Consider the following 11,235-nt stretch of genomic DNA (forward strand, 5'->3'; position numbering starts at 1 on the left):
CTGCTTCTAAGTTGAGCCTGACTTGAACAGGTGATTTAAAGGTGAAAAGCTGTGTATCCAGTTATCAATCCTTTGAGCTTCTTTAAGGCATATGCTTCCTTATGCATGTGCTTCAGGGAGTGAGGTGAGATGAGGTCAGAGGGGGGATGGGTTGTTTGTGGGGAACGGAACCTTTTTTTGCTCTTATAAAAAAAAGTAGTAGAGAATATCTATCCATGCAATTTATTAAATTGCGTATATGCACCCTTTGTCTTGTGGATGGGCACATCTTCAAAAATATAAATACATAATTCTAAAAAGTGGGTGGGTGCAGGGGAAGAGATTTTTAAGTTGAGGCTGGGATGGGACTGGAAGTTGCAAGACTTGGTATGTGAGATTTAATTGTGGGGTTAACTTTTCGGCAGGTTTATAAACCTCTGAAAAGAGGAGTGTACAAAGCTGGAAGACTAGCAAGTGCGTGCCTATGGAGTTTCTAATGCCAGCTGCTGATGGAACTCCTCAGTTCAAGCAGGAAGGGCCCTTGCTTTTAGAACAGAAGGATCTTGGTTCCGTAAAAGTGTTGCTGAACTTCTGAACTGCCACAATGTGAAGGTTAGTGATGACTAGATCTGGCAGAAATTTTTCAGCAAAAAGCTTCCTTCACTTTTTGTTTTTTAAAAAGATTTAAATCTAAATGAAATGTTTTGGGTCAAACTAAATATTTCATTTGATCTGAACTGAATTTTTTTTACTCTTTTAAGTTTGAATTTTTCTTGTTGTTGTTCTTTTGGACCTGCCAGATGAACTGAAAAATCAGTGAGCAGAGGTTTTGTTGTTTGTATGTCTTTTATATATAAAGCATTATATAAAACCTGTTATTTATCTGAATTTAAATCTCCAGAAAACCATACTACTGAGACATGGTCTCAAACCCAAGGAGCTTATCTAAAGCCCTGATCCGCCAAGGCTAATCTTAGTAGGTAGATGCTTGAATCTATGCAAATGAGCATTGACTTGAATTGGGCTCCATGTGCACATAAAGATTTGCTCAGGTAGCAGCCTGTATGATCCTGAAAATCCTTATACCCATATGAGTAGTCTTGGGTAAGTAGACTGTACTCCAGTGATTGGTCGCATTGACATTTCTGCCAATACTGACTACTGGCATGAATGAGGATAAGTCACTCAGTGGTTTGGAGCTCAAAATCTAAGGCCCCTCTACTCTTTGCATAGAGAAAACTGCCATTGAACTAAAGGGAGCTTGAGATGTGCATGGAAAGCAGGGCTGGGCCTAAATCAGGCATAGACAATGAAGTGTGGACACGTGATATGCTAAATGAGCGTCCACACTGAAGACAATTGTACAATTTTTAACCAATCCTTTGGCATATCATGTTATTGGCAGGCTTTACAGAAGTGGTGGTGAAGGAGAGAAATACTTGTCTGTGTGTGTGTGTGTGTTTTGTTTTTTTAAATCCGCTTTCTTCAGCAACTAAGGAAGTGTTTCAAGTAAGGAGTGAATAATTTTGATGCCAAATGTTCTTACAATAATCTTGGTTCCCAATTTACTATGTGTTTTTGGGGGAAAAAATTGTTCTCTGAGAACTGCAATGATTTTGATTTGGCTTGAACACTCCTCTAATATACCTGCCTGTTTGAAATATTTGCTATCTCAAAGGAACAGTTTTAAAGTTTTTACCCTGCATAATTGATTGATCTATTCCTGTTAAAGGCTTGGATGGCTTTCAAAGCAATGGGACATGCATTGATGTGACTTTGAGGGGGACATGTGTTTTACATGGTCTGAAAAAATGCCAAAAACTTCTCTTGCAAGGAGAATGAATACAGAGATGCCCAGATATATAGATGGAGTAAATAGATTTCCCATTTAGGAAAGTGACACTGCAAATTGCTTTTTTGAAGTAGGGATTGCTATTTTAAAAAAATCTCCAGATCATTTGCTGACTTCAGGGAAAAGACAATAGATCCCTATTATGCCCTCTCATAGAATACCAGTCTTTAAAGGGGCAAAAGCTACTTGCAACAGTCTGACTGGTTTTGTCCCATTTGCAAAATTTTCAAGGAACCATGAAGCTGGAGAGGAAGAAAGGAGAAACATCATGGATTAGTGAACCCTGCTCTAAGAAGGATGTGAGGCCCTCCAACCTTGTGACTTTCCTGGGATCCACTGGAAAAATCCAGAAAATGTCTAGGACTCCAGAAACAGCTGAATTTCTTGTGTGGAGGTCTTGGACTCTCCATTCTATTCTGAGATCTCTGGAAACCAGTTTTGATCTGGAGCCAAGCTACTAGTAACTCCCCGAGGACACTGAGTGGCTGGGAGTGTAGTGTGGTAATCCATGGTAACGAATGCTGCCATCAACTCTGTTAATTTCTGATGATATCTTCTGGGTTTGCAGAAGACTTTTAGATGCCACCTACAGCAGTTGTGACCCAGCAAAATCCCCCTTGTCCATTTACACCCTTTAAATCTGCAAGTATTGTGGGCTTGTCTACTCTTACAAATTTTGTCATTTTAATTTTGCCAAGATAGTTAAAGTGGCAAACACCTCCCCTAATGTAGACAATTACACCTGCACAGCTTATTCCAGTGGAAAGTGAAATAAACCATGTCCGCATAACGAATCTTATCAAGTAGAGCTTGATAAACTGGTGGGAAACTGTCTTCACACCACACACAAAATTGAGATTTCAAAAATAATTACCATCCCCAATTGAGACAAAAATAGTGAAAATTTTCCAAACCTAAAATCTGGATTGGGGGAGGGAAGGGAAACATTCAACCAAAATGTTTCATTTCAATAATTTTGAAATGTTCTGTTTGGATTTCAACCATTTTTACTATATTAGCTTAAATATGAAACTATTGTTTTGAACTGGAAAACATTTTTTTCATTAAAGTCAAAACAATTTTTCAAGTCAAGAAATTAGACTAAATCGACTCTTTCCTGCAAGAAGTTTCAGCTGTGATGAATTGGTGTTTTTAATGACATGCTTAATCAAAAAAATTCCTGTTCAACTCTAAGAGGAGGCTGGCTGCATCCACGCTAGGGCCTTTATTGACATAACTGCATCAAAAAATCACCCCCCCCAACCCAACAGAGTTATGCCAATGAAAGCCTTAGTGTGGTAGAAAAGTCCTCAAATTCCCACTGTTCACATAGTGGAACTTCAGTGGGATCAGATGGAGGAATGATTATGACAGACCAGCTTCCTGCCTGCAAGAGAGGGATTGAGTACATGAAGATGTGAAACATTCATTTTTGTGGTGGTTTTCGACGAGCAGCACCATGAATGAGCAGGCTCCTTTAAAGCGAGGACGGACAAGGTCCTTGCTTCAAAGGGACGATTATGAGCAGTGTTGCCCGTTGTCCCTTTTTATGATGAGTGTTGTGATATTTAATGTTATCTTTAAATCTCCAGCTTCTGGAGTCTTGTGATTACATGAGAATCACAGCTTTCATTTACAAATTAGTTTCTAGCGATCATGGTTGTGGGGGAAAGCTGGAAAATGTGACACCAGACAAGAAATAAAGAAACCATATATTTTTAAAATCTTATTTTTAAGTCACTCCTGATTTTCATGGGTCTGACTCACTTTTGAACACTTTGGGTTGGCAATATTGACCATATATGTCAACATTAAGTTTAATGGCTTGAATGACAGATGTATGATGGTCTCTGTCTTCTGAATATATGCTACATAGATGTACACCGTTTGTGAGACATTTTTATTTTCCTAAATGTGTCTGGTATGCAGTTTGGTTCTCACAACTAAAATAGCCTGCCTGTATTTAGTGACATTCTGATTTTGTCTTGTTCGTGTAATTTGTTACTGAAACTATCCTCCTAGCAGAAGCATTTGTGGCTTGAAATGCTGACCAAATAAAATGAAGAGCCCAATATTTTGAACAGTTAAATTATTTCTTCCTATTTATCCTGCATGGTACTAAATACCAGACCAGTGCTGTTTTATGTAAGTGCCCTGTATTCATCAAAATAGTTGAAAATTCAGGCTCTTGGTATAAACTCTAGGGCTTTTTTTCTTATTTTTAGCTTAATGTTTTTTTAAAGCAATGTTTCCAAAGCCCTTTGAGATCCTGGTATGAAAGATGACATACATTGTAAGTGCATCCACTATTATTGTATGGTGGTACCTGCTGTTATAACTGTTGCTTTAATAATGGGTCTGTTTCCATGAAGCATATTACTACTGAGTTTACTTTCAGAAGTTAATATTTGGGGCCTCATATTTAGCCCTTGGGCATGTGCACATCCGCCCTTGTGCCAAATGCACATTTACTCTGCGCACGCATGTGCAAACCTCTTGAGACTATTTAGTCCTGTGTGTATTCCATCCTCTTCAACCATATGTGCATGCAAAGTCAGGGCTTTGTGTATTCACAAAGGGTCTGAAAATCAGGCCTTGAATATGGGCAGAAATGTAGCAGATAAAATAGTAGATTAAAGCCCCAATGCTGTAATGAGTTCTGCACAAGGGTTTGATCGCATGATTGATCCAATATGTCAAGTCCTTTGTTCCTATGGTGATCTATTAAGTCCAGTATCTTTCTCTGACATTGACCAGCAACTGATGCTTCAGAGGAAGTTGCCTAAATGCCACAGGAGGCAGACATAGGATAATCTGTCCAAAAGGAAAATCTCATCATAGTCCCTCATGGTTAGAGATTGGTTTAATCTCTGAAGCATGAGGTTTTGTATCTCTTCGAATGCTGCTTTTGGTTAAGCATTAACTATTGTAACTCTGGATATAGGATAGGACACAAAATCTGAGGGCTCAGAAGACGGAAAAAATGAGATGTATGTAATTATCCAAACATTAAGATAAATTTATAGCTCTAAGCAAAGCTGAGGTTGGTTCTTATTGTATCGAAACTGGTTCATACATCTATTATATTCTTGCATACAGTACCATAGACCGTATGCGGCAATATAAAATTGGCCCAGGTTAAGTGGTGGTTCAGCATAAGTATACATTCACTTCTTTTGTAGATTTAAGATAGATCCTTAATATTGATTTTTATTATTGATTGTTTTATATTGTATCCAATAAAAATAAGCTCTATCAAAAGGCCCATAGATGTTATTTCCTCAGAGAATTTGCTGCTTTTTCTAACACCAGGGGCCATAAACAGACATTGTAACTCATTCTGAGTTAAGGATCAGAGGCTTTTTTTACTGGCTTCAATGCCAAAATCATTATGTGCTGGATGCCAGATAATCAGGAGCCCTGGCTCAAGTTCTACCATCGACTTCAACCAAAAAATTAATTGCTTGTACCACATCCATTCATTTTGTATGAAACTACCTCCAACTGTGTGCTGTATTGTCAGGCTACGCTACCAGTTTTTTAAAATAATGTTTTATTTATATTGTCTGCTTTGCTTTGCTTCCAATGGTTGGTTGGTTTGTTTGTTTGTTAATATGGACCATGCTGGTTAGCTGCATAAAAACCAGTGACAGTGTTTAGAGTTTGTTTTGTTTTAAACTCTATCTTCAGCAGCAGATACAGGGCCAGATCCTTGGTTAGGGTACATATCTGTAGTTTCATTGAAAGATGCCAGCTGTTATGCTGACTTTTTGGCAACTGATTGCCTTCTGTGACGAGATAACTGGATATGGGGAAATCAGTGGACATGAGATTTCTTGACTTTAGCAAATCTTTAGATACAGTCTCCCACAGTATTCTTGCCAGCAAGTTAAAGTATGGATTGGATTAATGGACTATAAGGTGGATAGAAAGCTGGCTAGATCGTCGGGCTTAACCAGTAGTGATCAACAGCTTGACGTCTAGTTGGCAGCCACTATCAAGCAGAGTGCCCCAAGGGCTAGTTCTGGGGCCGGTTTTGTTCCAAATCTTCATTAATGATTTGGATGATGGGATGGACTGCACCCTCAGCAAGTTCGCAGATGACACTAAGTGGGGTTGGGGAGAGAGTGAGATGCTGGAGAGTAGGGATAGGGTCCAGAGCGACCTAGACAAATTGGAGGATTGGGCCAAAAGAGATCTGATGAGGTTCAACAAGTGCAGAGTCCTGCACTTGGGACAGAAGAATCCCATGCACTGCTACAGGCTGGGGACCGACTGACTAAGCAGCAGTTCTGCAGAAAAGGACCTGAGCATTATAGTGGATGAGAAGCTGCATATGAGTCAACAGTGTGCCCTTGTTGCCAAGAAGGCTAATGGCATATTGGGGTGTGTTAGTCGGAGCATTGTCAGCAGATTGAGGGAAGTGATTATTCCCCTCTATTCGGCGCTGGTGAGATCACGTCTGGAGTATTGCATCCAATTTTGGGGCCCCCACTACAGAAAGGATGTGGACAAATTGGAGAGTCCAGCGGAGGGCAACGAAAAATGATTAGGGGGCTGGGACACATGATTTATGAGGCGAGGCTGAGAGAACTGGGGTTATTTAGTCTGCAGAAGAGAATAGGATATTTTAAGAAAATGACATTACGTTATATTGAGGGGGGGGGAAATCTCCTGGAATAGCTTCAGTCAGAGTTGGCAACCCTAAAGGTATAGCGCTTTTTAAAAAAAGACCTTGAGCATTTGCAGCCACTTAATCCGTAATGCGTACTAGCACCTATTTGATATTTCTTCATCAGAGATCAAAGGATCTGGTACAGAACTGTTGTGTCAAACAGTATTCCCAGACCTGTCAAGTCTTACACTTAATGTGTCTCATGCAAGTTGTCTCACTGGGCTGGATTCATCTGTGCCTGCTGGACCCAAACTCCCATCCATTGCTCTTCTCTGGCTGCTGTTCAGCCACCTGTGTCTGACTCCCAGCATATAGTCTCCCTGCCTCCTGTGTGCACAGTCTGAAAACCCTGGATTTAGGTTCCAATCATCTGCAGTTGGAACCATTTTCCTGCCGCTCTTCTCCTCTCCCATCCCCCCACAGTTGTGAGGCCTCCCCTATTGTGTTCAATCACAACCTCCTTTCAGATGCCAAATCTTCTGGAAACCCCTACTATAAAAAGCTGATTTCCCCTCTTCCACTCACCCTTCAGCTGCCAAACTGACTGGCATCCCCAGCTTCCAGTAACAAACACCCCCACAGATATGTCTCATGCACTCAGGGTTTTGCATCATGAGTTCGTTTTCCTGCTATGCAAAACCATGGTAAAATGTCAAGTGTGCCAATACATGGTGTAAAAATGCACTGACCTTTGTGGATTCGGTGTATGTCTTTAATATTATATGTAGTGGTGTGTTCGTATGTATTAAAAATGGAAATGCAAAAATCCCACCCTAGCATATCCTCCTTCTAGTAACAGGAACAATAATGGCTCAATTCACATCATATTGAGTCCAAAATCTATTAGTGCTGGGAGCACAATTCTCCAGCGATGCCAAATTAAGACTTGTAAAGAAAATATCCAGTGATAGTCCTGGTAATCTTTCCCAGGACACTGTATAGCACAAAAATGACTAGTGGATATTCATTTCAATACTATGTTTTCATCCTAACTAGAGTATGTAGAAGAAGAGAGAGAAATTTGCTCTTACCACCACTTAAATCAGTACTGTTATCAAATGGTACAAACATCCTATTGGCTGTTAGGTCTTTTGGCTGTGTAATGTAATGGCTTGCCAGTTGCCAGCCATTTGGTACAGATTACAGACACAATTTAAACATGATTTGTGATATTTTGATCCTAAACTTCTGCCAAAAGACTGGTGGAGGAGGAGTGACTCTTGATTTTTCCCCCATTGGACACAGTCTGATTTTTGGCTTGGAAACCGCTCTGCATCTTAGTCTGGGTTTTTCCCACTGTACTTATAGCGCTGGTATTTGGAAGGTCATAAGTGATGAGATGGTCTCTGGCACAGTCAGAGCTTAATCTGTTAAAGGCCTTTGTAAATGATCCAGCAGGGAAGCAGAGTGGGAACCTGTGGAGGGTGTGTAGCTGCAGAGGGATACACTCATGCTGGTCTTCATTATTCAAAGTGGTATCATCTGGTGACGTACAGTGCTTCAATACCACAATGAAAGGCTCCTTACAAGTACATGAAATGAGTAGAAGTGCTAAATGCATAGATTACCGTGCCTCATTTCTTGTCCGAGAGGACAATAAATGATTGGGTGAGGGAGGCTGACTGCATGAAGTCAATGGGAATAACACAGGAAAAGGATGAGCTAGATAAATGACTAAACGGTTAAAAATTAAAGATGGGGAAATTCAAAAGTGATAAATACCCTCATCACATGTAATAACTGTGGAATTCCTTGCCATAGGAAGTCATTGAGGCAAGGATTTAAGATTCAAAAAGGAACTGGACATTTACATGGATCTCAAGAATATCCAGTTATTAATATAACAATTTGTGGTAAGGATATTAAATCTCTGGTTTAACTGTGAAGCAAATCTCTAACTAGGTTATCGTGGGGGCTGCTTATCCCACATCTGCCAGATGTGCAGTTCTTGCACCTCCTTCTGAAGCATCTGATGCTGACCACTGTTGGAGACAGAATACTGGACCAGATGGACATTGGGTCTGATCCAGTCTGGCAACTCCTATGTTCCTATGACTGGGTATCAGGGCATTTCATGTAAGGTTATGTAGACTATTTTCTGAGGTGACAGGTTGTGGGGAAAAGGAGCATAAGGTAGGCAGCAGATGGTCTTACTGTATCTGTGTGAGGGTAGGTATGGTGACTGTAGCTGCAGATTTTCCAACTACAAGTATTAAAAAATCATTATTGTCTTAAATTAAGACTGAAAAATGTTTCTCTGTATTTGCTCTCTGTTTTTTTGAGTATTTAGGATAGGGTTCAGTCATGTTTTCAAGATTTTCTCCACCACTTCAAGGGCTAGAAATTTACTTTTTCTCTTTAAAAATGAAAGCTGAGATTCTCACATAGTCAGTTGATTCCAAATGCTCGTACTTTAGGGAAAACACTAGCTATCATCATTAGAGTAGCCCCACTCTGTGTGGAAATAGGTATGAGGGCATAAGAGGGTAGCAGTTGATGTTAACAACCTGTGTGTGTGTGTGTAATAGTGTAAAGGTGAACAAGGTAAGCATTTGATTGAGAAACAACTGAACTGACTAATAGGTTAGGCTATATGAGTGAGGGATGATGAACGGGCAGTAGGTGGGAGGTGGGCACATGTCAGAACCTGTGGGCAGCAGTCAAGTTGCCTGTAGAGATGTGAAATTCCCACTGACACTTTTGGCCTCATCTCTTACCAGATCTGGATAACTGTTTATGCCACCATCCCAGGCTCCCCTGCTTCCTCTACTTAAGCTGACACCTTGTCCCAATTGTGTCAACATGATGATGAGCAATAGTTAAACTACATACAAACAGAAAGAGAAGAGGGAAAAAAATCCCACACATGAACGGCCCCATGGTCAGTGAGTTAACATTTTTGTCTGAGGGGGCTGACTTTGCTTTAATAACAAATCAAACTTTTAAATATTGTAAATCTGGGAGTAGCTGACATACAGCTGATGAATATTGAACATTTTAGTCACTGTATAATTTTTTGAGTCAGAGGGTCTAGGTGTGTGTGGTTTTTTTTTTTATTATTTTTTTTTAAATCGTAACCAGATCAAGTGAAATCACAAGAGATTATATTTGTCCCAGAATCTGGATCCTCCCAAATTTTAGCCCCAAAAATCCACCTCAATCCTGCTGGGTCCTACCCTTTCTGACCCTGTTTTCCAAATTTCGCTACATGAAGAGAGCAATATATCTTTACTGGAAATTCTGGCCCCTCAACAGCATCAGCTACATATATATCTAGCATCTGAATTCATCAATTTTTGCTAAATGCTACTGTTTAAATAGAGTAAAAATGTAGCAGTTACTAGTGCACCCAAAAATGCAGACCATGTTCCAAATTAGTGCATGTATTCAGCATCCAAATCCTCTCAATTTCAGAAATCTAATCTCAGAATTAGTCTCAGATATAGACCCCAGTTCATCTAATCCTTGTATTCCGTGGACCGACTTCCCCTCACCCCTCCCCAAAGGCATCTAGGGGTGTAGAAACCAATCTTCCATTTAAAATTTATGAAAGACATGTCTGAATCCCCTAGACTGCTTTGAAAATATCGATCAAGAGTTTGGCTAAAACCACATTTAATATGATCATCCACATCTGCTAGACCAGTTTTACTGAAATATTTCAATTTTATGGAATGAAATTTGGCAATGTCTGAGGGATGAGAGGGATGTCAGATATGGGTTGCTGTGGCTTCAGTGAAAGGCAGTGTATTGGATATGATTTATCTGCTGGCTAAATAAAGGTAAAAGTTGGAGGATCTAAGGGGGGGGGGCGGAAATGGACACAACCCTGCTGCACCCATATCTGGATTTGTCAAGTGCTCCTGTACCAGGATGTATCTGGGCCAGGTTATTGTAGTGGACTAGAAGCAACTATACTTGTATTTTAATTATGCAATAGACTGTAGAGTTTTATGGCAAAAAATGTTCTCGATCTGGCAAGACCCAGGTGCCAGAAATATATTTTGAGTTGATCTTGCACTGGGAATGTGTCAGAGCATGGATTTGTCTGGTTTAGGAGGAGTGGCGACATGTCCGTCTATTTTGACAATTTAAGGGATGGGCACCTAAATGATAGGCTCCAGGTGCTGGATATGGGGGAGGCAGGGTGTTGTTGTTGTTTTTGTTGGGGGGGGGGGCGGCTGTGGAGCAGGGATGCATCAGGCTCTGGATTTCTGATGTGAAATTGGAGCAGCTGCACTTCAATTTCGAGGTTACTTTAAAAACCAAAACCCTACGTGCCAGATGTTTTGGTGCAATAGGAGTGACTATATTTTTGCTTTTTGGACAGCAAAATTTGAAGTATTGGGACCAGATATTGGTAGGATCCAGGTACCAGGTGTACGTTGTGTTGCTGTGGGTCGTGTCTCCCCCGCCGCTGCCGTGCTGTTGGGCTGAGATACATCAGGGTTCTGATGTTTCTCCTAGTGAAGTTGAAGCTGCTATACTTGTATTTCTTTAAGGCCAAAACTTGCTACTTGGATCCAGGTACCAGAAACAGGTTTTTGTGGTGCTGTTATGCCAGGATGCATCAAGGTCAAGATTCTGTGTGCAGTAGAAGCAGCTACACTTAGTTACCATTTAGACAGTAGAACTGGGATGGTTGCTGCCAGAAACTGGCAGGATTCAACTATCAGATCCAGGTTTTCGGAATCAGCACTTTTTTTTTTTTTTTTTTTTTTTTTTTTTT

The sequence above is a fragment of the Terrapene carolina genome, unplaced genomic scaffold (assembly GCF_002925995.2).
Source record: "Terrapene carolina triunguis isolate 2854851 unplaced genomic scaffold, T_m_triunguis-2.0 Scaffold89, whole genome shotgun sequence".
In the NCBI taxonomy this organism is placed as follows: Eukaryota; Metazoa; Chordata; order Testudines; family Emydidae; genus Terrapene; species Terrapene triunguis.